This window comes from Canis lupus, chromosome 33, assembly GCF_011100685.1.
Source record: "Canis lupus familiaris isolate Mischka breed German Shepherd chromosome 33, alternate assembly UU_Cfam_GSD_1.0, whole genome shotgun sequence".
In the NCBI taxonomy this organism is placed as follows: Eukaryota; Metazoa; Chordata; class Mammalia; order Carnivora; family Canidae; genus Canis; species Canis lupus.
Genome location: NC_049254.1, coordinates 16,647,283 through 16,672,836, shown reverse-complemented (window position 1 = coordinate 16,672,836; position 25,554 = coordinate 16,647,283). Strand labels below are relative to the sequence as shown.

The 25,554-nt window shown below is 47.4% G+C and overlaps 1 protein-coding gene and 1 pseudogene across 5 annotated transcripts in view; both read right to left on the bottom strand.

Annotated features, from left to right (window-relative positions):
• Window positions 1-25,554, bottom strand: part of NECTIN3 (nectin cell adhesion molecule 3) — a 295,554-nt gene that overhangs the window by 139,269 nt on the left and 130,731 nt on the right. The window lies entirely within an intron of this gene.
• On the bottom strand, window positions 20,363-20,498 carry LOC119867375 (annotated as a pseudogene).

Here is a 25,554-nt window from a genome sequence, read left to right as displayed (position 1 = left end):
AAATAAAATGACCTAACAGGACTATGGAAAATGCCTAAGAGCAACTCACAGGGGAGGCTGGCTCCGTTTCTGAACACTGGCTTGCAGCCATGCGGCCCGAACTCGCCAGGAGCATCGGTCCGAGCGCAAGTGAAACGGGCCGGGAGGCGCCTTCCTGAGGCCTCGCCCGCCACGACCACGGCGCCCACCACCTGCAAGCTGTTGTGCCTCCATTCGGCTCCAGTGGGAGGCGGGACAATGTGTAGGTCACCTGCTCCGACCCCAGGGTAGGGCCATGAGGGCCCCCGGGGCGCGGCTGTCTTTCCTGCCCTGCGCCCCAGGCTGCAGGACTGAGACCTGGATGCGGTGCCCCCGGGGCCTCGGCTGCAGCCGTGCTTGCAGGTGACGGACGCCAATGTCATTCTCCGAGCAGCTGTCACAGGGGCAGAGCGGGCTTGTTAAGGGCCGGGTTGGTGCAAGAGGGCGAAGGGACGCGTGGCAGGGGTTTCCTGGTGAAGGAAAAGCAGACACATCGCAACGTGCACAGATGGGAACTCGGCAGCGTGGCCTGCTCGGGCCAGAGGCGCTCTGCAAGTGCTGCTCGGGCAGGCAAGGGGCAGGCAACGTGGACCCAGTGGTGTCAGCTAGGACACCCCGAGGTACCCCAGGCTCACATTCTACAATTTCGCATTGCAGTGGGTCAGGGGGCCTGTGATTGGCAGGAACAGCTTATGCCCGCTGGACACCGAGAGCAGTTCTCTAACCAATGAGTGGGCCGTCTGTGCTGTATGTTGTCTGCTGGAAATCAGAACCTTCCTACCTTTCTATGTTCTCCTCTGGGTGGCAGGGTGAGAAGCTCAAAAACCAGAGTTTCCACACCCCCTTGCCAGTGGGCCCAATTAGATCTGGCCGATGAGAAGCCTTTGTTTGAGATTATATACACGTGGCAAGCTAAGGAGATCGGTGGGGCCGGGGGAAGGAGGGTCTTTAATGAATGGTGGTCAGGGAAGGCCTCCCGGAGAAGGGGGACCTTGGAGTGGGGGTCTGAAAGGAATGAGAGATCGAGTCAGGAGCCGTGTGGAGGAAGGGCTTCCTCCAGGGCAGCCTGGGAGGCCTGAACAAGCCGAACCTGACTGAGCAAGTGAGTAGGTAGAGGGATGGGGAGGTGGGAGGAGAAAGATTTGATCAGGAAAGTGGCAGGGGCCCGCACTATGGACCGTCTCCCAGATCATGGGAGGGTTTCTGGCTTCTACTCTGAGTGAGATGGCATGCTGCTGGAGAGTTCTGAATAATACCTGTCATTGTGCTTTTGAACTATGGAGAAAACTTAAAAAAAAAAAAAAAAATAGGGCAGCCCGGGTGGCTCAGCGGTTTAGCGCCACCTTCAGTCCAGGGCGTGATCCTGGAGACTCAGGATCGAGTCCCATGTCAGGCTCCCTGCATGGAGCCTGCTTCTCCCTCTGCCTGGGTCTCTGCCTCTCTCTCTCTCTCTCTCTCTGTTTCTCATGAATAAGTAAATAAATTCTTTAAAAAAAAATAGAACTTTATTGGACACTTCACCAAAGAAGATACACAGATGGCAGAGAAGCACATGAAAAGTTGCTCCCACATCACAGGTCATCAGGGAAACACAAGTTCAAACACAAACTCTGACACTTCTATCAGAACAGCCCAAATCCAGAATACTTAAACCCCAAGTGCTGGCAAGGATGTGGAGCAACGGGAACGCTCATTCACTGCTGGTGGCAATGCAAAATGGTACCGCCACTTAGGAAGACAGTTTGGTGTTCCTTTTTTTTTTTTTTTTTTTTTTTTTTTTTACGGAGCTAAGCATACTCTACCATACCATCCAGCATTTACTCAAAGGAGTGGAAAACTTGCGCTCACACAAAACCCTTCGTGCTGATGTATGCAGCTTTATTCACAATTACCCAAACTTGGAAGCAAGCAATATATCTTCAGTAGGTGAACATGGATAAACTATGACACATCCAGACGATGGAATGTTATTCAGCACTAAAGAGTCATGAACTATCAAGCCACAAAAAGACACAGAGGAACCTTAAGTGCCTATTACTGAAAGAAGCTAAGAAGGCGACATACTATATGATTCCAACTATATGGCATTCTGGAAAAGGCAAAGCTATAGAAACAATAAAAAGATTGGTGGGTTGCCAGGGGTTGGGGGAGGGAGAGATGAAGAAGAGAGTTTTAGGGCTGCAGAAATACTCTTTATGATGTTCTAACAGTGGGTCCATGTTATTATACATTTTGTCCAAACCCACAGAATATACAGTAGCCAGACTGAGGCCTAATACCAACTTGCGGACTCTAGGTGACAACGGTGTGTCAATGCAGGTTTGTTGGTTGCGCTGTTGAGACTGGAAGAGGCGAGACATGTGTGGGGGAAGGGGTAAAAGGAAATCTCAGAACCTCTGGTTCAATATAGCTGTGAACTTGAAACTACTCTATAAAAAATAAAGTCTATTTCAAGAAACAGAGCATGGGAAAACGCAGACACAGCATTCTACTCTCAAAAGCCACACTGCGCACCACTTCCCACCCGCCCACTACTCCTCAAACACAATCTATTGGCTTCTTGAGTTTTATTTGAAAACAATCAGGTTTTGCCTTCCTAACAAGCCAGTTTATGAAGTGACTATGAATTCTGACATCCAGCCCTTACCGGAATTTTCTGCAAATTGTGGCATAAAGGCTAGTCCCTGGATGGGCTACAAGATAATGTTGGATTTAAGGAGAGGCAAGAGACTAAAGAGGAATAGTAAGTTTGTGCTAAGCAAGAAGATGCCTGCGCTTGGCTGAGACAGTTTGCCTGGGAAGAATGCCCACTTGACATTAGAAACGTGGAGGAGGCTCCAGCCCAAGGCCTGTGAGAGTCCCACAGCAGCCGGGCCTCTGTTCCACTGTGCTGAACAGCTGCTCTCCTCTGAGGACTCACTTCAGTTCCTAGGGGCTGCACAAAAATACTGTGCTAAGTAAGACTTGTCCAAGCCCAGGGCTTCCGGCACAAAAGCCAGCTCCCGAAACAAGCAGTTGGAAGCCAAAGGAGATTCCAAGAAAGTGCTAAAAAAGAAGAGAGGAAGAGGAAGAGGGTAGGGGAGGAGAAAAGAAAAGAAAAGGAAAAAGAAAAAAAAAGGATTTAGACTGTCCCACGAAACACTCCAATTGAGGATTGCATGAAGGGAGAAAAAAAAAATCCCTAACTAAATAAAAGACAGAAAAATATCTGAGTTTCATTAACTGACCTTAGCCAGAACTAACATAAAGAAGAATGCCAGGCTGACTTTAGAAACATTCTCAACTGAAAAGATGAGAGGTTATTAAAGCTTTTATTTGTTGCTTGGTTCAATCAAACCCTTTCCCCAGTAAGCCTCTCACCTAAAGCCCCATTTGGGAAAATAACATCTAGTCATTAAAAAAAAAAAAAAAACTTTCCATTCTATGTAGACATGAAAATAGTTTAAAACGTCAATTGTACAGCCAGAACTCAGAGGGCTGTTAACATACAAATAACTGAGTTTTTAAGAGGCACTCCTGCCTCTAATAGCTCACCTTGTCAAGACCCTCCTGCCCCCCTCCCCGCTCCACACACACACGGCACACCACACTTGTGTTGCTCCTCTTGCGGGCTCCGCGTGTCACATACCAGCCCACATGCACATACAAGCTGGTTCCCTTCATCTATGGGTGGTGCGTGCTGAATGGGGGTGTCAACAACCGGGACAGGCTTGTGCCTCGGTTATTGTGTTCATGGCAAGGCCTGAGAAGCACTGAGAGTCTCTTGCCCCAAAGCACACAGTTTCTGTTCATCTTTTAGGGTTTCTGTTCATCTTTTAGGGATTCCTGTTATTCAGAGTCGGTACATGGAACCCCAGCATCCGCATCACCCGGGAACTTGTTACAAATAAGAAGCTCAGGTCCCATCCCCAGACCTACTGAATCAGAGCAGGATCTGACCAGGACCTCCAAGTGGTCAGCGCACAAGTGGACGCAGAGAACTACCATCCCACGGAGCCCCACGGTTAAGCCATGCAGTTCAGTCACTGGATAAAGGGATGGCTTTCTTTAGCTCTATTGGAAGGAGCCTTGGGGACCTTCTTAAACATCTTCACCCTGCTATCAACTTCAGACTTTAGGCACATCTACGAGACGCAAAGGCAAGCTGCACATACGCTTGCGCATTTTCTACCAGCTGCATTCAAAAGTAAAGAGAAACAGGTGAAAATAATTTTAACCAGCTATTTTAACCCAACACATACAAAATATAACTATTTCAACATGGAGTTAATATGAAAATTTATTAAAGAGATATTTTACAGTGTCTCTCCTACTCTGTCCCTGAAACTCAGTGAGGATTTTGTCCTCACACAGCACAACTCATTCTGGGTTCACCACATCCCAAGTGCCCAGAGCCACCCGTGGCCGGTGTATCTCACAAGATTGCTGTGGATCAGATAACATACGTGCACGGAACTTACGAGCACTAAATGCCACCATTTGTAGAGACCTCATATACTTGAGGCTGTCTCGAGTTATGTCAACTCCACAAAGTGGTTGCAAAGATAAATGAATATTAGGGTAAGTAAACAAGTTAAAAAAACTGCTGCTTCTGGTCATCCTTGTATTTATGAGACCTAGCGTACCCTCATATAATTCAAAACATAAATACTTACAGGTCTTTCAAGTGTTGTAATGCATTTCCTAGCCATCGCTCTCTCTAGCACAGAGCAACTTTCAAGGTTTCCAGGCTTGGAGCACTGGGCTCTGCGGTTAGAGTGGGGCCTACAGATGCCCCCACTGCTGGAGAACATGTCCTGTGTAGACTCTTTCTGCAGCAGATAGAGAGAGGATGGCCAACATAAACTCAGATGACGGCCCTATTGCGAACGTGGATTTGGAGTCAGAAAGAGCCAAGTAGGAATACTGGCCTCAGGACTCACTCTCCAAGTGGTTTTCCTTTCTGAGCCCTCGTGTCCCCATCTGTGCAATATGTGCCTGCCTAGAACGGGGGTGGGGCTCACGAGAGAAAATCCTGTACAACACAGACCACTGTACCCAGCCCATGGTCCACCCTCATTGATTTGTAACAATTTTTTTAATAATATCTCAACATAGCAGATGTCTGGCATGTCATCTGGGAGAGGGACAAGCTGCAGTGAGGTCCTAAGGCGGCCTGGCCATTCATCTTGTTGGGTGGTTTTGTGCGGAGGCTGCTGGCAGCTGTGTTTAGTGGGGACAGGCCCTCGGTTGGCATTCAGCTCTGTAACTTCAAGCCACTTAGTCACATCCCGCTGGACAGACTCATTGTTTCTGAAGAGCTAAAGAAGCTGCTCACAAGATGGATGGCCCTCTCCAGTCTGGCTAGCTCCCACGGGCCTCCCTCACGGCGTCTGGCCTCTCACGGAGAATCTTTCTGCTTGATCGACTTGGGCAGATTGAGTTGTCCTGCCTCCTAAATTCTCACATCTGGCCTGCACTCTGAGACTCTGTGATGGCCATGGCATCATGCAAGTCTTTGCATCCCAAAGGATCTTACATTCCTTTCTAAAGCCCACCTTTGGGGAGAAGCCAAAATGACAGAAACCTGGGGTGGTGGTGGAACTCTGCAGGGAGTGGCACAGGGCCACCGAGGTGCCACCTAGCAGGCGTTTAGAATTGTGACTCTGTGCCTTGGATGACAGAAGGCTGAGCGACCAACCAACCAACTGTTCTGGCTGCTGGAGACTCAGAAGATCTCCTTGAGTGCAGAACTTTTGTCAGGTTACGGAGAAGCCTCAATAATAGGTTTCATCCCGAGCCGCAGCTGGGCAGAGAGCAGGGCTTCTCAAACTTTCACGCACACATGAGTCACCAGGGAATGTTGGTAACATGCAGATCCTGATTCGGGAGGTCTCAGGTGGGACCCTGAGTCTTCATGGCTAACAAGCCCCAGGTGGTACCACTGCCGGGATTCACGGGCCATGCTCTGAGTGACACTGGGTTAGCAGACTTGCATGGGGCTCTGGAAAGGTCTGGGCTGGCACCTTGGCCACACCTCTTCCCAGATGGAATTCTTCCCAGACTTCTCTCCTCTGCCAGCCCTGAGGTTGAAACCCATTGTTCCCAACCCCCAAATCTTCCATCTTCTTAGGCAGCCCCGGTCCCCCTACAGTCTCTTACCTTCCCTATTCATCCCAGTGCTCATGCCTTCTAGTAGTCCCCAGTCATATTCAACAAATTCAAGTTTCCTCTTCCCATTTCTCACACCCCCACCAGTGGTGATTCCAAGTTACCACTGTTAAAGCTCCCCATCTTTTCAACTCACCCACTTTAGCCATTTCCAATGTAAATTTGGATTTAGGCCTGAGTGTGCTATAAACATCCCCCTCCTATTACCTAGTTGTAGGTTATCCCACTATGGTACCCAGAAATCTAGGCTGACCCCCAGGGTTCCTGGCCCCCAGTGAATAAGCACCTTCTGCCAGGAATTCAGTCAAACACCAATCCAGGTGCTGCTATGAAGAGATTTTGCTGATGTAATGAATTTCCCTAATCAGTTGACTCTAACGTGGAAAGATCACCCTTGGTGGGTCTGGCCTAACCAGATGAACCCTTAAATGGGACTGGGCCTTCTTGGCATAGTAGACTGGAACTATGAGTGGGAGATTCTCCTTCCAAGGCTTTGAAAACAGAGGATGCCATGTGGCAGGGAACTGTAGGGAATTCTAGAAACTGGGAGTAGGCCCTGGCTGACAGCAAGGAAATAAAGCTCTCAGTCCTCTGACTATAAAGAACTAAATTTGGCCAACCACCTGAACCAGCCTGGAAGCCGATTTTTCTCCAGAGCCTCCAGATAAGAATACAAACCAATCAATACCTTGATTTTGGTTTGTGAGAGCCTGAGCAGAGGATCCAATTAATCCATGCCTGGCTTTCTGAGCCACAGAAATTAAAGATGATAAATGGGCAATGTTTTAAGCCACCGAATGTGTCGCACTTTATTATGCAGCAGTGGAAGAGCAACACACGAATATACCTACCCAGATTACCAAATAGGAGAACAACTGCTCACCAGTCCATTGGCCGAAATTTCTTTTGTATAATTTTTTTTCCAGGAATCAAAGTACACTGGGTCAAAGTGTGAGTGGAATGATACCCACAGAGCATCTAGAAGAATTGTTATTTCACCAGGTGGACCCTGGTATAAAACAACATCCTCTGACTCTTCTCTGATCTCACCTCTTACCACTTTCCCTATCCTAGCCATACTAGCCTCCTTGCTCTTCCTCAAGTATACATCTGGGCTGCATCTCCCTCAGGGCCTTTGCACATGCTGAGCCCTCTGCATCCATCACTCTTCCTCTAGGTGGCTGCTTGACTCCCCTCCTCATAGGCTCTAGGTCTCCATTCACAAGCCTCCTTTATCACTCACATTTATGGTGAACGTGATTTGTCACACTTGTGGTCACTATTTAAATACCCACCCTTGGGGCACCTGGGTGGCTCAGTCGGTGCAGCATCTGCCTTCAGCTTAGGTCTTGATCTCAGGATCAAGCCCTGTGTAGGACTCCCTTTCAGCAAGGAGTCTGCTTCTCTCTCTCCTTTTCCCCCTCCCCACCCTGCTTGTGCTCTCTCTCTCTTTCAAATAAATAAATAAATAAAAATCTTTAGCTGAATACATAAATAGGGGCACCTGGGTGACTCAGTCAGTTGAGCATTTGCCTTCAGCTCAGGTTAAGATCCCAGGGTCCTGGGATCGAGCCTGTTTCAGGCTCCCTGTTCAGTGGGGAGTCTGCTTCTCCCTCTGCCTCTGCCACCACCCCCTGCTTGTCCTCTGTCTCTGTCAAAATAAAGAAACAATCTTTAATTAATTAATTACATCAAAATAAAATACCCATCCTCAAACCCTTCCACACCAACACCCTCCAACATTCATATGCACGCCCTGGCCCCCTGCTGTGTCTCTCCCCAACAGTTATTAACATCTTTTTGTTGTTGTTGTTTGTTTGTTTGCCTCTCTCCACTAGAGCATAAATTCTGGGAGAGCACAGTTTGTCTGTCTTTTCCCTGTTGTAGCCCCAATGCCCAGCAGAGACACATGGTGGGCCCTCAATAAATATTAGTAGATAGAGTGTTATTGTAAATTGGGTGACACAGGAAAGCCTTCTATGCAGGAAGACAACCACAGCCAGATTCCTGCACATATCAGCTACAAAGAGTAATGCATTCTGGCTTCAAATCCCTTTATAAATTCTTTCTACACTACTCATAACTTGTAATAATAGGCTGGCGTACTTAAAAACGTCTAGCTGTCTATGAACTTTCACATGCATACAGAGGCACACACTCGTGTACACACATTCCCACACACACACAGAGCTTAGTAACAAACAGGGAGCATCACAGATGTGGGGATTTGTTAGGGGGAGGGAATTCTCTATAAACTCTGCACAGCGTGGCAGCCACTGCCTTAGCATAGAGTAGTAGAAACTTCTTTTGAAACCAGAGGTGGTCCTGGTGAACATGCTTGTTCAAATATGTACCTGACCAACTCAGCTTAACTGGGATGAATTCACCAAATCTCTGTGTCAAGCACGAAGACAGAGAAGAAAGCACGTTTGTGTCTAAAAGGTGCTTTGACTGTTCCACAGTGGCCTTAATTTAGTGCTAATGGTTTAATTTCCAGGTTGCACGTCCTCTCTCCTTAAACAGCACTTAGTGTAATTGATGCCAGGTTAATCACTGTGCCAGCCGAGGGAAGTGTCCACAGGGCAGGAGCCACATGCTGTGCTACCTGTGCTTAAAGAGGAGAATGTCACGCCTCTCTGCAGCAACAATGCTGCCTGAAAATAGTGCCAAGTCTCAAACGAGATCTTGGAGAAGAATAAAGCATGAAGCACAAAGTGGCAAAGAGACCAAACACTCACCAGTCTCAACGTAAGTATGAAAGTGAAGATTAAGGGGCTTGGTTTTTTTCTTCTTTATAGTTTGAATAGTTTCCAAAATTATAAACAATAGGCATATATCACTTTTTAATTACTGACAGTACAATGTTATGGGGAAAAAGTCCTTTAGGGCTGCTGTAATGGAATACCACAGACTGGGTGGCTTGGAAGCAATAAATATTTATTTCTCACAGTTCTGGAGGCTGGGGAAGTTCAAAATTGAGGCACCGGTAGATTTGGTGTCTGCCAAGAATCCGCTTGCTGGTTCATAAACAACTGTCTCCTCGCTGTGGCCTTGCATAACACAAGGGGTCAGGGAGCTTCCTGGGGTCTCTTTTTTAAGGGCACTGATCTCATTCACAAGGGCTCCATCCTGGTGATCTACTCATCCCCAAAGGCCCCCTCCCAATACTGTCACACTGGGGGGTGAGGCTTCGATAGATAAACTGTAGGGGGACACATAAGGAACCACGAGACTCCAAGGAAGCCCAGTGAAAAAGGTTAACAGTGGATATCTCTAAACACAGGGATCACTGCTAAACGGTAACCCTCCCTTCTTTGCTTTTTGTTATTTTCTAAGTTTTTGACAGGGAGTATGGACTACCTTTGCAATTAAAAAAAAAGTTGGCTAACTTTCTAAAAATTGCTACTATCTTATTTTAATAACAGCATTCTATTTATTCACCGTAGGTTTATTTTATACAGGTTTCATATCTGATTCCTGACATATACTGAGAGGGAAATGTTTTTTTATCTTGGAGAAGTAAAGGGCATTTTCCCCATTAAAACAAACAAACAAACAAACAAACAAACACAACAACAAATGTTTAGAAGCCATCTTTCCATCCCATCTTTCCTAAGGTTTTCCTATCACTAGAAACAGGGTAGGCATGGAGAACTATATACCTACATATCCAAGGCATCACCTTGGAGATCAGCCACTGCCACCTTCATTCACAGTGGAGGAACAGAGGTCCTGAGACAGGATGGGATTTGCTCAGGATCACACTGTGCTGGTGATATCATAACACACTCAAGTCTAGAATCTTAGAGAAAAATCTTCTTTTTTCTGCATGTTCATGCAGCTTATTCTTTGGACTCAGATACAGAATCCCTATGAATTCCAAGCACAGTGCCTTATAATAGTAGAGCCTCAGTAAATGAAAATTTGAAGAAAGAAAAATTTAATAAAAAAAAAGTTTTGGACATTAATGATCCTAACACTTTACATAGGGAAAAAGAGGCCCTGGAAATAAATATCAATACCTTCTTCTTAATCTGCTAGGAAAAAAGAAAAAGCAAAGACAAAATTACCCTAAAAGTAGAACATCTACCCCTGTTTGTGACACGTGTTGGCATCAGGTGCCAGGACCTGTCCCCAGAGAGGAAGCCAAAAAGACTCTGATGATGGAAACACACAGGGAGGCCTGCACAGATCCTTCTTTAGGGGTCCAAAGAACTTAGATGAAACGTAAAAATGTCTCTAACTCTTCCTCGTGGGTAAGAGAAAACCTAAATCAGTGGTCACAAGGGATCTCCAGTAAGCCACTGATTGAGGAGCCTCTAGAACCCAGTGGGATATCATTCAGCTCAGCAAAAACCAAAGTGGTCAACACATGACAAACTTCAGGTAGTGAAAAGAAGGTTTAAATGTACCCTAGAGGCAATATAAGGAACAGAAAGAACATTTAGTCTCCAAAGTAGGAAAGGTTTTAGAAGCAAAGAGAACATTTTCAGGATTTAGTAAGGCTTACTAATGACAACACACAGGCTTCTCCAGTGACAGGATGTACACAAAATGCAGGGCTTGCTTTTTTTCCCGTGTCTTCCTTCAATCAAACCAACTAGATTCTGCTCAGCTGCTGGCTTACTCTGAGGAACAGTCATTTCACACAACTCAGGAAACCATACCACTCACGAATAGGGCAGCTGCCAAAGTTGACAGATATTTCTTCACCATCCCCATTATGAGAGTCTCCAATGCTAGTTTTCATATTTTCCTTCCAGAGATGCCTTTTCTGAAGATTTCAAATTATCTTTTTAACTTCAATCTTTGACCCAGTTGAAACAATGCAAACATGATAAGCATGGTATACCAGATGTCCTTTCTTTAAATGCTTTTCTCTCCTGATTTTGAAATAAGGGACTGGAATTTTCTTTATAGGATAAGAAAACAAAAGGTCACTGAAGACAATATTATGGCATTGCTGTCCTATGTGTCATGGTCTGGGTGTCATGGACAAAGATATGTGTCTAGTTCTCACAGAACTTCGATTTTCTTCGATGGTTCCCTTATTGGAAGACAGGCTTCTCTTCTCAAGATAACCGCTATTTCTTCTCATTTACTAACATCAGTACCTAGGCTTATTTGGTAAAAAGATTGCTTTTCCAACAGAGCTGTCCAGACTGAAAGAAAATCTATCAAGGGTTTTCACCTTTAGAAAAAGGTTTTAAAGACACAAGTAGCTTAATATGCATTCACTAAGTACTCTGTAGAAGACAGAATAATGACCCTTCCCAAAGACATCCATGTTCTAATCCCTGAAACCTGCGAAAATGTCACCTTACGTGGCAAAAAGGACTTTGCAGACGTGATTAGATTAAGGATCTTGCAATGAGGAGATAATTCGGTATTTTCTTGGTGGGTTCAGTGTAGTCACGTGGGTTCTTATAAGTGAAAGATGGAGGCAAGAAGGTCAGAGCAAAAGAAAATGTAGATGCTCCAGTGCAATGCTGCTTTTGAAGATGGAGGAAAGGCCACAAACCAAGGAATGTAGGCGGCCTTTAGAGACTCAAAAAGGCAAGGAAACAGATTCTTCCCTAAAGCCTCCAGAGGGATTGCGGTCCTGTTGACACCTTAATTCTAAGCCAGGTAAGACCCATTTCAGACTCTGACCTCCAGAACTGTCAAATATTAAATTTGCGTTGTTTTAAGCCACTAAGTTTATGACAATTCATTTCAGCAACAGTTAATAGGAAGCTACTACACAATACAGCTGAGAAGGAACATTTGAGAAGTGCCCAAATTATCCTTCACCCCTTTAAGAGAAAATTGATAGAAAAAGCGACTCCAGAGACTTCCAGGATGGACTCTTCCACCAGCCCCGTCCTACAAACCACTGCCAGAATGACCTGCAAGAACAGCACACAGAACCATGACCACCCCCGGTTGGGCTAATTGGCATTTCACAAAGCCATATGCAATCAGAACAATCAATTCTAAATTATAGAGCTCTTTGCTCTGCAAATCAGCTTTCTGGCCTCCTTTTTAGTCCAGATTATAACAAATCCAAATACCTCAGTAGCACATGAAACAAAGACATTGCCTAATGTGTAATTTGGGAGGGAATTTAATGATACATCTGTCTGTTTTGACAAAGCACAGTCTTGAAGTATCTATTTAAAATAAAATCAGCAGATTGGCAGCGATTAAAAATGAAAGGCTATAAAAAGTTTAGGGAAAAAGGCATTAAAGTCTAATAGCTCTTGGTTTATGTGCCAGCACTATAGTAAATATTTCCAGCACCAAATTTCTCTCCTGAAATTTCGGCATTAGCTACTGAAAAAAAAACAAAAAACAAAAAAAACAAAACAAAGAAAACACCATTAAGCACTTACCAAAGAATCCATCTTTTGTAAATATTAGGCAATGAATCCATCTGGGATCCAGTAAGACTGGGTATGCATAATATTTCAAGATACTTTATTGGATGTTGCTGAGCATTATCTTTCAAACCAGTAAGGTAAGAACAATATGCTATTACTTTGTCTGAAGATCCTATACTAATGCTATTTTGCATGAGCAATTTATTAGGAATATTGGAAGTTTGTGTTTAGGATGCTCTAAATGATCATTTGGAAATATACTAAATAATGTATTGATTCTGTTCTCAAACGCTTTAATATAGTTTACACCTTAAAGCAATAATATTTTGACGACTCGGGATGGCTGCTACCAAAATGAACTTTTAAGTTCAGTCATGAAATTGCAGGAATTACCAGGGATAGAATGACACCCGTAAAGAACTCCAAGAGGAAAAGCTGCATCTGCAACAGCCCCAGATCCAGAACCCCATCCTAAAACACACCCCAGAGCAGACCTCAGTCCTCTCTTGAGATTAATCTTGCTTTACCTTCTGGCTCCAATTACGCTCATGGCCTCCTTAGGTCCCCTGCTTCTTTTCCCCAACTTCGCGTATTGGAATTGGTGGAGATTTGTACGAATCCGGTCCTTATTTATCTTTTGTCTGGTATCAAGTGGGTAATATAAATTCTCTTACATGAGTTCCTTATGCTATAATGAAGCCCTTATCTTCAGTGAGTCTCCCAAGAATCACAATAGCACTTCAAAATAATTCTATAGCTTTATAAAACTAGTTAATTGTCTAAATGGCCAGGGAGGATTTATGGCCTGGCATAGGACTCTGCAAATGTGGAACTCTGATACCTTTATTATCATAACTACTGCCTTAGAATACAGTTCTCTCAAGTTTCTCCAAGAAGAAATTATAGGGAGAAGAGAATATGATCAAAGAAATCATATTTATTCATTTATTCAATACATATTTACTGCATATCCACTGTATTTTATGCCTTGCGCTAAGTGTTGAAAATACAGTGAGGGGTAAGGTTGCACAGGGCTGTGGCCTTTCTCCTCCAAATCTAAAATGACTGCAAAAGCTCCAGCCGCCAACAAATGCGTTCGGATCATTAGGACGTAGGGAGGGATCAAGAAGAGCTTGTCTTTCCTCCTTAAGGAGGGAACTGTCCGCCTTATCCCTTAAATCTCATCACGAAAACTTAGTCTCATATTCACACTGAACTAACTGCAGGTTTGCTGAGAAAAATCGCTTCTTAGCTGCATGGCCTGTGCCCAGCTCAAAATTAGTGCCCTTATTTCTAAGGAAGGAGGAGAAATGGGTCTTGGAAATTAACTGTATCCTCTGACAGTCTCTTGATTCCTTTTGTGTTCAAGAGCACGTAGCCTGACGTCAAGCAGAGGGAAGCCTCCAGTGAGTCTGAACAATAACCAAGTATGACAATACACGGACGGCCCCGTGCCGAGGGAGGGACGGTCACAGACAGCCCTCACGCAGAGCGGACGGACAGACGGCCTCGCACGCGGAGGGCGGACGGACAGACGGCCCCGCATGCCGAGGGTGGACGGACAGACGGCCCCGCACGTGGAGGGAGGGACGGACACGGACAGACAGCCCTCACGCAGAGCGGACGGACAGACGGCCTCGCACGCGGAGGGCGGACGGACAGACGGCCGTGCATGCCGAGGGCGGACGGACAGACGGCCTCGCACGCGGAGGGAGGGACGGACAGACGGCCTCGCACGCGGAGGGCGGACGGACAGACGGCCCCGCATGCCGAGGGTGGACGGACAGACAGCCCCGCACGCCGAGGGAGGGACAGACAGACGGCCTCGCACGCGGAGGGCGGACGGACAGACAGCCCCGCACGCCGAGGGAGGGACAGACAGACGGCCTCGCACGCGGAGGGCGGACGGACAGACGGCCCCGCATGCCGAGGGTGGACGGACAGACGGCCCCGCACGCGGAGGGAGGGACGGACACGGACAGACAGACGGCCGTGCACGCGGAGGGCGGACGGACAGACGGCTTCACACGCCGAGGGTGGGACGGGCAGACGGCCTCACACGCGGAGGGCGGACAGACAGACGGCCCCGCACGCGGAGGGAGGAGGGACGGACACGGACAGACAGACGGCCTCACACGCGGAGGGCAGACGGACAGACGGCTTCACACGCCGAGGGCGGACGCGCAGACGGAAGAGGCGGCCCCTCGGGCTTGGCAGGTGGCGGGGGACACGCGAGGGGCCTCACCCCGAGTCCCGCGTCCCGAGGGGACACGTCCGCACCCGCCCGCCCCCGACGCAGGCGTCCGCGTCGAGGCCTCACCTGGGTCGGGGCGGCGCTGCCGTCCAGAGGCTCGCGGGCTCCGGGCCGGGGGGCGGGGTGGGGGTGCAGGGGGCGGTGAGGGGCTGCGGGGCTGCGGGGGTCCGAGGGTGTGCAGGGCTGCGGGCTAAGGAGGCCAAGGGGCGTGCGGGGCGTGCGGGGGGCGGGGCGTGCGGGGGGCGGGGCGTGCACCCCAGGACCGCTGGGGGAGGGGCTGCCGTGGCCTGGGTCGGGCTGTGGCGCGGGGCTCCATCCCGTGACCTCCTCCCACGGAGGAGACAGGTCCGACAAGCCCCGCCCCCGTGGCCCTGCGCGGGGCCCCCACAGGCTGCAAAGCCCCGGGCCAGGCGAGCGGGGGGGCGGGGGGAACCCCGCGGAGGCGGCGGCACCTGTGGGTCAGCCCCCCCCCACCCCGAATCCCCGGGCGGGCCGTCCTGCCCACACCCGCTCCCGGTGCTGCTGCGGCCCCAGGTGCGCCCGAGACTCGGGTCTGGGGGCGCGGGGGGGCGGGGGGGCAGGGGCTGGGAGCAGCAAGGAGAGCTACAGCCGTCAAGGGCACGGAGCACCCGAGGGCACCGCGGAAGGCGCGGAGGAGCGACGACGGGGCCTGTGTTGCCCGGGGTGTGCGGGGAGGGGTGGGCGGACAGACCGAAGGACGAGGGGCCTCCGCGGGGCCTCGGTGGACTGGGCGCCCCTGGGGGAGCTTCAACCCCGCGGCTACTGGTGACAAGAGAGATTCTGGAGACTGAAGTCATTCAAACTCCCAGTGTCCGCGAGCAGATGACTCACTTGAACGTCGGTGAACCTTGGGGACCGCGCCCCTTGGTCAGGTGCACCGCGTCCCCCGCTGGCTGCCCCCCCCCCCCCGGAGCCCCTACTCCTGAGTCCGCGTCCAGTGAGGTCCGAACCGTAGCCTGAAGCCTCAGAGTCCACATCGCGGGACACTGGCAAAGGCTGCACCTCAGGGCCCTTTCTTTTTCCTTCCAGAGAGCTGGCTGTTAAGCACGTAACCAACACATCATTGACACGAAGAACAGGCCAACTAATGCCAGGATGGCGAGGCAAAGAAACACCTGGAGAAGAGCAACAAAGAGCAGTAATCTAAACCATTTTAAGCAAAAATTTGATGTGATAGTGTGCTGTGCGCTCTTTCATTAATGGTTTAACATCTTCATAGAGAAGGTCATCAAGGTTATTTGGGGGGACAAAATAGAATAATCACATGTGTAAGTGTGCAGCATCCAGAGCAATCTGCTTAATAACAACGGTTCTAGAATTTACCTAAGTCTGATAACATCACTTCTAAAGAGAAAGTTGGTCATTTTTAAAAATTCCAACACATTTTATTGACTCATATTACTTCTTCTTTATTCGACTTTAATCATTCAAAAACCCATCTGCGGATTACTAATTTCTGTGCCGGGCTGCAGAGGAGATACCAAATGAAAATGATGATCCTAGGGCTCAGGGAGTTTTCAGTGCAGTTGGAAAGAGAAGCTTTAAAATAAGAAATATTTAAATATAGAAAGGCTACCAGTATTAATGAAGGGTTCGAATATTATGAGATGTAAGATAGAGAGGGGTGAGCATAGCCAGAAATGATGAGGGAGAGCTGTCACAGAGGGCTTAAATTGGCCCAGGTTATCAAAGATGTAAGATGTAGGGAATGTGATTTTATTGTTACAGACCAGTCTAACTAACATGCTGCCGCTGGGAATGTAAAATGGTGCAGCCAATCTGGAAAAGAATATGGAAATCCCTTACAAAACTAAATATGGGTTTACCATAAAATCCAACAATTGTACTCATGGGCATTTACCCCAGAGAAATGAAAACATGTTCCCCCCAAAACCTGTACACAGATGTTCATAATGGCTTTATTCAGAAAAGCCCAAAATTAGCAGAGGGGGGTGGATTACAGTTTCTTTGACCATTTAGGCCTTGAACAAAGTGAATGACTAAACAAACTGTGGTACATCTATACCATGAATACACCTTGGATAGATCTTGGGGGGTTATTCTGAGTTAAAAAGCCAATCTCAAGACGTTACATACTTGTATGATTTCATTTATGTAGCGTTCTTAAAATGACCTAATTAGAGGGATAGAGAACAGATTAGTGGTAATAACCACTAATAATAATAATAATTATAATACCAGTAATAATAATAATTAGTGGTAATAACCACTAGGGTTAGAAAGGGGCAAAAGGAGGGAGGTGGCTATGGTGCAAGAGGATAGCACAAGGGGTGCTTGTGATGGAATTATTTTGTATCTTCACTGTGGTGTTAGTCATACAAATCTCCATATGTGATAAAACTGCATAGAACTAAGTGCAATACACACACGTGCACGCACAAAAATGAGCGCATTTCAAACCTGAATCTGAATAAAGGCCCGTGAATTATATCAATGTCAGTTTCCTGCTTGTGACATTGTACTATGGTTTTTTCAGGATTTTATTGGTAGGAGAACCTGAGGTGAAGGGTACACAGAAAATGCTCTGCATTGTTTCTTCCAACTGCGTGTGAATCTATAATTATCTCAAAATAAAGTGTTATTAAAAATTATAATGGTAAATAGAAAAGAGAACATAATCTCCATAATACCAATTCACTGTTACAACAATCATGGCTATTTCTTTTATTCTCGTGGGTAGCAGCTGGATAAACACAAAGAATAGGATGGGGTTTATTAGACTATCTCAAATAATAATGCATGATTTTAACAAGGCAAAAATTTCAGTCTTACTTATTCTCTGTAAATATGAACTGTGCGGAGAAAATAGTACCAAATGGCGTTGGTGTTTCCTCTTATTCATGCCTCTTCACCACTGATGAGTGTATCATAGCACCTCCAGCTCCGTGGCTCACCTGAGAGGATTAATGTGAAGAGCCGTAGCCACAACATCAGATTAGCATTTAGGCAATCGGGGCAGAGTGCTATACTAGGTGCTTCTTTCCCTATCTTCTCCTGATTTTCTAACATATAGGAGACAATCAGTACCTTCGTAGCAGAGTGGATCCCAGAGTCCAGGCCTGCTGTTGTGTTAGAATGTATAACTTTCAGGCTCAGAAGGGCAGGGAAGTCTTTTTTTTTTTCATTTGATAAGGCAAAACCCTGAAGCAGTAATCTGTTTAGTTGAAAATCAGAACTGGGAGGGTGTGGATCTTCGTGTACAGCACCACCTCCTGCCCCTCGACACACAAACGCACACATACACTCAAAAGATACACGTCCTAAGTTCTTCTCATAAATGAATATAGACAATTATGTAGAATTTACTGATGAAACCCAGCCATAAACGTGACATTTGAATTCAGCCTCTCTTGAGTAGCCCCAGGTAAGATCCAAAAGGCACAATTTAATTTCAGACCCAGAGTGAAAGGTTTATGACCATGTTATTCAAACAAACACATGTTGCTGTGAAATACCACCGTGGCCGGGCCATCTGTTTATCTGGGCGATTTCATTTAGTACACAGATCTGACGGATAAATCAGCTGCTTTTTGGCATCACAGGGCCTGCAGGAAAGGCCAAAGTCTGTAATTCGGTTTCTGCTCATCACTGGTCAAGCAAGAAGCCCTAATCAGAGTAGAGTGGCAAATGGCTGATTTCAAACGGCAGGCTCTGATCTCTTTTTCTGAAACCTGTCTTTCTAGAAGGTCCTCCAAGTTAGATTGGACACACAATTATATGTACATCTCTGACGCTTGTATGACTCGACCAGGTATTGTCTTGAAAATCCGAATGACATTGTTTATCCTTTCGGCTACTTTACAGGCCACTGCTTTCAAAGCAAAGGTCTTTTAAGATACAAGGTCAAAATAGAGTCGTTAGTGTTAACTGGCCATTGTCATGGTGTTCAGTAAAGATCTCACGTGGACAATTTAATAAATGTAGATTTTTTCTTAACTAAAAATCTGGAGAGCAAAACAAATTCAGATATTAGATTATTTGCCTGTACTTCTTAGTGTAGGACAGGGGAATAAATACAAATTCGAGATCAAACAGACACATGTTCAAATGTCTACTCTTTCTTGACCCGCTGCAATTGGGGCAAGTTACTACACCTCCTTGAACCTCACTCTCTGAGTCTATTCCCTCATTCATAAACATGAAGATACCCCTCCAAGCTCTGTGAGAGTTGACCCAACAACTAGCACACAGTTGTAGGACAAATGCTTGCTCAAATCTTTCATTGAGATTTTCTTGGGTAACAAATCTCCTTGGGTAGTTGTGAGAATTGGCCCAATTGTTGGCATACAGTAGGCGCTCAATAAATGCTTGCTCTAGTCCCTTGCTGAGATTTTCTTGGGTAACAGAGTGGAATCACTGAGCAGGAATAACTGTTAATTCAAGGCACTGTGTGTGTAGTGGCTCAGAGGGCAGATCCTGGAGCCAAACTGAAGCTAGGAATACAGCTCTAGCACTTTCTATATATATAACTTGGGGCAAGTTATTTCATCTCTTTCAGCAGGATTCTCATCTGGACATGTGGATAATAATAGCACACCTACCTCAAAAGGATTAAATGAGTCAATATAAATATGAGCCACTCAGAGCAGCACCTGGCATGAAGCAAGTGCTGGATAAGGGTTAGCTCTCTGTATTATTATTACCATATGTTGTTTGGAAACTTACACTTCATGGCTCATCTCTATTATTTGGAATGACTGTTTTGGTTTTCTTTTTTTTTATCAGCCATTTAATAGATCTATTTCTTTTCCCATTGTTCTATATTAAAAGTACCTGAGTAAATCTGGCTTTTTTCCCCACCTCATCAAGTCTTCCTGGGTGAAATCATGCTTCAAATGAGGGAATCAATGACCTTTACGAGTCTCTCTCAGGAAGGGAAGCTGGCTCTAAGGTTCTTTTGAATATCTGAAAAAAGTGGGATTTTTCTGGTAAATCTACCCTCGGGCTTGACATTCTCTAGGGTTACTTCTTGCATTAAAATTCTGTGAGGAAATCCTTTCCCACTCTTGGAGAGGACTAGGGAGAAAGAAACAAGTTTATCCAAATCGCCATGGGAAAGAAATGAATAATAAATATGGAACTAAGACATCCTTACTTCTCTTCAATGATGAGCCCAATAATACATTTCAAGGCATTCTATCATAACTTTTAAAAAGCTTCCTTTTTGTTTTCCATTTTTAGGAAACAGTATATTTAATCATATTGAATAAAATCTACAATCCAGGTTAGTAGTAGTGGTCCCCTTTGCAGAGAGAAAGGTGGCACTGTTGGACATGTATTTTGAGTGAATCTACGTTGGGGTAATGGATTTGCAGTCTTCCTGAACATTCTTATGCTCTGCTTCTCTTTGACCAAGGTAATATGTTTCAGAGATGACTGCCTCAGGCTAGAAACTTGGGTTTTGCTCTATAGCCATGGCACACACAGAGCACAGCTGCCGGTCCCCACTGTCGTGCTGAAGTGGTGGTGACAGTTCTGTGCTTCACTCAAAGGCAGGATAAGCCACCAAAGTGGGCAGGGTGGGAGCTCATCTCAGTCAGCTCGGCTGTCTTGCAAAGTCAAGGGAACCTAGACAGGGAACCAACCACCTCTAAAAGACATCCTGATACCCTACACGTTCAGAGAAACTTCTCTAGTAACAAACTATAGAAATGATCCCTGAAAGTATACTAGGGGTGGTAGAAGGGGAGGAGGGCGGGGGGTGGGAGTGAATGGGTGACGGGCACTGGGTGTTATTCTGTATGTTAGTAAATTGAACACCAATAAAAAATAAATTAAAAAAAAAAAGAGCAAGGGCTTCAGTGTCAGCCAGACCATAAAAAAATAAATAAATAAATAAATAAATAAAAAATAAATAAAAGACATCCTGAGACTCTTCTCTTGCCTCAGAAAGATTCCTGTGCTCTCATCCTATTCCCTCTTCTGATTCACAGCAGGCCGCTTATGGGCCCTTGAGCCGTCCTGGAGCTCCTGGAAGCCCCCAGAGTGGCTCTGGAGACCCCAAGAAGCCCCCTGCAGCTCCTCCTTCCCACCGGGAAGCCCCACCGGGGCTGATCGCTCACATGTGCACTGCGCATCACCTGCAATTTGAGATTAGTCGTTTCTGTCTTTAGTTTGCCTTTGCAAAACATGAAGGCTACCATTGAAAAATAAGGGAGGACAGAGCTAATTTTCTTTTTCTTTCTTTTTTCTTTTTCTGCTTATCAAATATATAGACTGTTTCAAAAGCTTAGCAGTGAAAATACCAAAGTTCCCTTAGGAATAAGCTTGGGGGGGAGGGGAACCTGGGTGGCTCAGCGGTTTGGTGCCTGCTTTGGGCCCAGGGCGTGATCCTAGAGTCCCAGGATCGAGTCCCACATCGGGCTCCCTGCATGGAGCCTGCTTCTCCCTCTGCCTGTGTCTCTGCCCCTCTCTGTCTCTCTAAATAAATAAATAAATAAATAAATAAATAAATAAATAAATAAATGCCTAAGCTTCGAGTCCCCACGTCGGGCTCCCTGCATGGAGCCTGCTTCTCCCTCTGCCTGTGTCTCTGCCCCTCTCTGTCTCTCTCTCTCTATGAATGAATGAATGAATGAATGAATGAATGAATGAATAAATAAATAAATAAATAAATAAATAAATAAATAAAATAAAAAGGCCTAAGCTTGGGCGGCGGCTGCTGCTAGGAGTCCGCAGGTGACCCCGTAGGTGACCCCGCAGGTGCGCACGGAGTTCCGCAGCCGAGGCGGGCGGGGCCGCGCGCTGGGGGAGCCCCGGGGCCTGCGTGGGGCGGAGGCAGGACCGGCCCGTCTTCACCTCCAAAGGGGCATTCCGCTAAATATAACTAAACATGATCTAATTTTTATGCTGCCAAGAAACAGGGCCCCGGCCCACGTGCTCTGGCCTGAGGTCAGGGAAACGCTGCCTTCCCGCGGGGAACCGGCTCCGAGCTCCCAGCCCCGGCGCCGGCGGAAGGCCGCCCCGACAGCCCAGCTCGAGCCCCGAGCCTGGGGAGGGAGGCCGCGGGTCGCAGAGGCCGCAGCAAGGCGGTGGGGGGGGGGGAGGATGGGGAGGAGTGGGGGAGGAGGAGCGGGGGAGGAAGAGGGGGGAGGGGGGAAGGGGGAGGAGTCGGGGGAAGGAGTGGGGGGAAGGGGGAGGAGTGGGGGAGGAGGAGTGGGGAGGAGGGGTGGGGGAGGAGGAGGAAGGGGAGGGAGCAAGGGGAGGAAGGAAGGAGGAGGAGCGGTGAGGAAAGAAGAGGAGGGAGGAGGAGGGGAGGGGGGGAGGATCGAAGAAAGGGGAGGAGGAGCGGGGGAGGAGGAGTGGGGGAGGAAGGGGAGGAGGCAAGGGGAGGAAGGAAGGAAGAGGAGCAGCGAGGAAGAAGAGGAGGGAGGAGGAGGGGAGGAGGGGGGGAGGATCGAAGAAAGGGGAGGAGGAGCGGGGGAGGAGGAGTGGGGAGGAGGGGTGGGGGAGGAAGGGGAGGAGGCAAGGGGAGGGAGGAAGGAGGAGGAGCGGTGAGGAAAGAAGAGGAGGGAGGAGGAGGGGGGGAGGGGGGGAGGATCGAAGAAAGGGGAGGAGGAGCGGGGGAGGAGGAGTGGGGGAGGAAGGGGAGGAGGCAAGGGGAGGAAGGAAGGAAGAGGAGCAGCGAGGAAAGAAGAGGAGGGAGGAGGAGGGGAGGAGGGGGGGAGGATCGAAGAAAGGGGAGGAGGAGCGGGGGAGGAGGAGTGGGGAGGAGGGGTGGGGGAGGAAGGGGAGGAGGCAAGGGGAGGGAGGAAGGAGGAGGAGCTGCGAGGAAAGAAGAGGAGGGAGGAGGAGGGGAGGAGGGGGGAGGACCGAAGAAAGGGGAGGAGGAGCGGGGGAGGAGGAGTGGGGGGGAAGGGAGTGGAGCAGGGAGGAGGAGGAGGGGGGGAAGGAGGATTGGGGGGAAAGGGGAGGAGGGGGGAGCAGGAGCGGGGGAAGAGAGGGAGAAGGACGGGGGGTGGGTGGGTGACAAGAGGAGCGGTGGGGGGGGCCCTTCTCGGGAGACCCGCCCCCCGCGGTTGCCGGGCCCAGGAAGGCTCCGCTGTCCCTCCTCGTCCCCTGCGAACAGAAGCCTGGGCTCTTGCTCTGGGGAGTCGCTCCAAGCAACTTCGTTTCAGGAACCTTTTTTTTTTTTTTTTTTTTTTTTTTTTAATATTCAGAAGACACCGTTGTTCTAGGGGTTCAGGGTTACTTCCAAGCTTCCCGCATGTCCCGAGTCTGCGAAAGGCTCCACGGTTCCCCCTTACTTGTATTTGGGAGGTGGGGGCTCCTGCCGTGGGCGCCGTCCGCCCCTCTGCCCGGGATCTGCGGGAGAATCATGGGGGGCGGGGGGTAGAAGACGGGGCAGGAGAGACTCCAACTCCGGGAAACGCGGTTGCAGAAGGGGAGCTGGCCGGGGGATGGGGTGACTGTGACTGGGTGACAGGCACTGAATGGGATGACCACTGGCTCTTTTTTTTTTTTTTTTTTTTTTTTAAGATTCATTTATTCATGAGAGAGAGAGAGAGAGAGAGAGAGAGGCAGAGACACAGGCCGAGGGAGAAGCAGGCTCCATGCAGGGAGCCCGACCTGGGGCTCGACCCCAGGTCTCTAGGATCAGGCCCTGGGCCGAAGGCGGCGCTAAACCACTGAGCCACCCGGGCTGTCCAGCACTGGCTCTTATACTATGTGTTGGCAAATTGAATTTGAATTAAAAAAAAAAAAAAGAATCCTCGGATACAGTGGTCAAGGGCAGTGGATCAGCTGCACTTCCAGCCTTTCTCCTGCCTGGAGCTGATCTCAACAAACAATTTTACACCATCATGATTGTTAGGCTCAACCTGTTGATCGTTCCCTTCGACCATGAGAAAATAAGTTACACACATAAGCTAAGAGGCTGAAAGGGTGTGATTTCTCAAGCGATGAAGCAGGAAAACTCACTGACAGGAGCAGGATTTAGTGTGGACTCCCCTGCCGTCCACACCAGAGGGGCTCCCTGCCTGCACAGCTCCTGCCACTGAACATGTTTACCTTGAACTCAAGTCTAACAGCCTTTGTGTGTTTAATGCTGTTTCTGAGGCCATAAAAGTAATTATGTGTTGATTATAGAAAATCTGAGAAAACACACAAATAGAGATCTAAAATAAAAATCAATTCTAACCTCTTAAAGGAACAGCTGTTAACATTTACTAACATTATGTTAACATGTATGTACCCAGCCACATTTATACAATACACACATACACAATTTGTGATATGTGTGTATCACACCGCATCCATGCCATACCACAGCATCTGTGACAATTGAGGTCACAGAATATAAAATTTTGAATCTTACTGTTTGACTTAATAACACATCATTTGTATTTTCCTTTGATTTAAAATATTCTTTGAAGACATTTCGATGCATACATAACATTCCATAGTATAAATGTATAATTATGTTAACTTTTTTCCATTGATGAGTTTTTGTGTTTTTTCCAAGTATTTGCTTTTTTGAATAATAATTTAATAAAAACCTTAATACAGGAATCTTTGTCTAATTGTTTTACTATATCCATATCCAGAGTGCTAAATGGGAAATTATTATGTCAGAAAGTGTGGGTTTCTTTTTAGAAAGCTATGTTAGTTTATATTCCTAGAAGTCGTGTCTGAAAGTATTGCTTTATTATCCTGTTTTCAATACTAAATATTATAATTTAAAAATGCTTTATAAGGAGTGAAAAATAGCCATTTCGTTGTCATTTCAAGTTTCATAGTTTCTAAGAGGCTTCATTTTTCTAGGAAAACAGCATGATTGCATGTATGGCATATTTTCTTCAAAACATCTCCAGTAGGTCTATCCAAAGAGCCTTCCTTAACTATCATAAATGGAACCATGTGGTGATAACTATAGTATTCTCAGGGTAGAGTTTCAAGAGACACTCACCAGGCTGTGAGGCTATGCCTTCTGGAATCATCCGAGCACTGGCTGCTAAAAGAGAAGGGCAAAGGGGGCAGTTTTGGGGTAGGGGGTGGCTCTCAAACCTATAGCAGTGCCACAGCGAGGAGGCTGGATCAGAGCTTCCCTGCAAGAGGACTTTGGACACTGGGGAGGAAGATTGCTGGAGGACAGAAGAGTCTTCAAGGATGTGAAGGTGTGGAGACAAACACTAACAGCTTGTCTTCCTGAGGACATTTGTTTTGGGAGGCCAGCCCAGGGTGGATGCTGGGATGGGCAGTGGGTGTCAGATTAGATGCGTGGCAGAAATGAAGCAGGTCACACCTACCCATCTGGTAGCAGATAGTGGCACAACATTCATCTAGGAAGGCAGAGGGTGCATCCAGAGCCCAAGGTGGTGGCAGTTGCCAAGGGGCCTTAGCTGTGTGGCTCAGGGGACTCTGGATGTTCTGAGGATCTGGACATATTAGATCAGATCTTTGGGCCCCAACATCCAAGTAGGAAGCTAGTTACTAGAGCTGACATGCAAGGCTTCGCCTGGCCGGACAAGAATAGCCTCAAGACCTAGGTACCAAAAAAAAAAAAAAAAAAGATCTAGGTACCAACTCCAAACATCCTCCTAGTGAGGCCTGGGAGCAAGCCCAGATGCTGCCTCCAGTTGGGGATGGAGAGGTCTCAGCTGTGGGGACTGGCACACGGAGGTGGCAAGGGACCAAGAATGTCATCAGAGAAAACACGGAGAGTACTCTCGAGGACACCCCAAATGAAATTCAAAATACTGCATTTATTCTCACCGTGCAAGCTCTTGA